Below are 2,435 nucleotides of genomic sequence, written 5' to 3' on the forward strand. Positions count from 1 at the left end.
TTTAGAAAAAACCTTGCCAGAGGGAAGAGTATATATTTGCTTTATTTCTCTTTCTTTAACCTGTATCTAACTTTCTTTAACTTCTGAAACGACTGCTCATGCATGTTTCGACTATATCGACTAGATATTTGTTACAAAAAATATACGTAAAAATTTAGAAAATGGGTGGATATGCATACTGTTCTATAACAATTCTTCATCTAAGGATCATTTCAGAATTATATTTCTGAAATATAACGTTTATGATACCTAAAATTAGTGTGATTTAAATATAAGCGGGAATTGATAAAACCTAGCGAATCAATAAAATGCCGTAATGTGTAGCTTTTATTATAGATCTCTCATCATAAAATCATTGAACTTTTTCTAAATTAATTCTCTAATGTTTGATTATAAAAGAAAAAAAATATTAGCATTAAGAGAGATAAAAAAATTTTTAATTTAAAAAAGTTAATAAGTTAAAGTTTAAAAGCAACTAAATTAAGTTAAAAATCAATGCATTTAAAATTAACTAAGTTAAGTTAAAAGTTATTTTACCTATTCTTTTTAACTTTTAACGTTTTAACTAGTTACTACCCAACCCTGCCAAAAATGGATTAAGATATTGACTTAATTCTTTTTTCCTCTTGGTCCTAATGCTTTTGCGCATGGCAGGAACTAGAATCGTAATTTTATAACAAGTATTCGATTTATTCACAAAAAAGTAACAAATTTTTAGGGCAAAAAATTAATTTTTTTTTTCATTGCCACCATTTTGACAAATTTCAGACAATTGACATTATTTTAGTTCCTGCCATAGCGACACTCGTATAATTAATAAAAATAAAAATAATTTTTATGTCAAATGATTTACAAAGTCAATATTACTTCCGTCATGGAGACGAGTTTTGCAGATGACCCTAATTCGTCATTTGGAGACATTAAAATGCATATTCGTTTAATTAAAAAATTTTTTTTTACTGTTTAGACATTACATAATTTCATGCAAAACGCCATATTTTGTATATAATAAATTTTCTTTAAAAAAAATTCATGAAAACGAGCTAATTTTATGACAAAGGTGAAACCCCCCTTTTAAGAAGATATTAAAATTAAAATTTGCCTCCGATGATCTTGATCCTCCCATACATTATGAAGGAAATCACACTGAATAACCATCGGAACGTTGCAGCAGTAGGGAATTCAACTCCGACAATGCTAACCTTGATATATATTGTCAAGGTCACGATCCTGAGTGACCATCGGACACTTTAAGCAGGCGACCGTTGCCCATTAAGAAGATATTAAAATTAAAATGGACAATTTACCTCCGATGACCATAACCCTCCCTTTATGAAGGTCATCACACCGAACAACCTTCGGAAGATTGTAGCAGTCACCCATCACGCGTTACAAAGTTATCAAAAAAATTAATACGACCCTGACTCACGATGTCAAGGTCACGATCCTGAGTGACCATCGGACACTTTCTGCAGGCGACTGTTGCCCATTGGGAAGGTATTAAAATTAAAATGGACAGTTGACCTCCTATGTCCTTGACCCTCCCACACATTATGAAGGTCATTACACCGAACAACCTTCGGAAGATTATAGCAGTCACCCATCACGCGTTACGAAGTTATCCCAAAAAATTCGTATGACCTTCACTCACAATAATCAATAAAATGCCGTATGGTGTAGCTCTTATTATAGATCTCTCATCATAAAATTATTGAACTTTTTCTAAATTAATTTTCTAATATTTGATTTTAAAAGAAAAAAAATATTAAGAGAGGTAAAAAAATTTTTTATTTAAAAAAGTTAATAAGTTAAAGTTTAAAAACAACTAAATTAAGTTAAAAATCAATGCATTTAAAATTAACTAAGTTAAGTTAAAAGTTATTAACTTTTTACCTATTCTTTTTAACTTTTAACGTTTTAACTAGTTACTACCCAACCCTGCCAAAAATGGATTAAGATATTGACTTAATTCTTTTTTCCTCTTGGTCCTAATGCTTTTGCGCATGGCAGGAACTAGAATCGTAATTTTATAACAAGTATTCGATTTATTCACAAAAAAGTAACAAATTTTTAGGGCAAAAAATTAATTTTTTTTTTCATTGCCACCATTTTGACAAATTTCAGACAATTGACATTATTTTAGTTCCTGCCATAGCGACACTCGTATAATTAATAAAAATAAAAATAATTTTTATGTCAAATGATTTACAAAGTCAATATTACTTCCGTCATGGAGACGAGTTTTGCAGATGACCCTAATTCGTCATTTGGAGACATTAAAATGCATATTCGTTTAATTAAAAAATTTTTTTTTACTGTTTAGACATTACATAATTTCATGCAAAACGCCATATTTTGTATATAATAAATTTTCTTTAAAAAAAATTCATGAAAACGAGCTAATTTTATGACAAAGGTGAAACCCCCCTTTTAAG

The sequence above is a fragment of the Trachymyrmex cornetzi genome, unplaced genomic scaffold, assembly GCF_001594075.2.
Source record: "Trachymyrmex cornetzi isolate Tcor2-1 unplaced genomic scaffold, Tcor1.1 scaffold915, whole genome shotgun sequence".
NCBI lineage: Eukaryota > Metazoa > Arthropoda > Insecta > Hymenoptera > Formicidae > Trachymyrmex > Trachymyrmex cornetzi.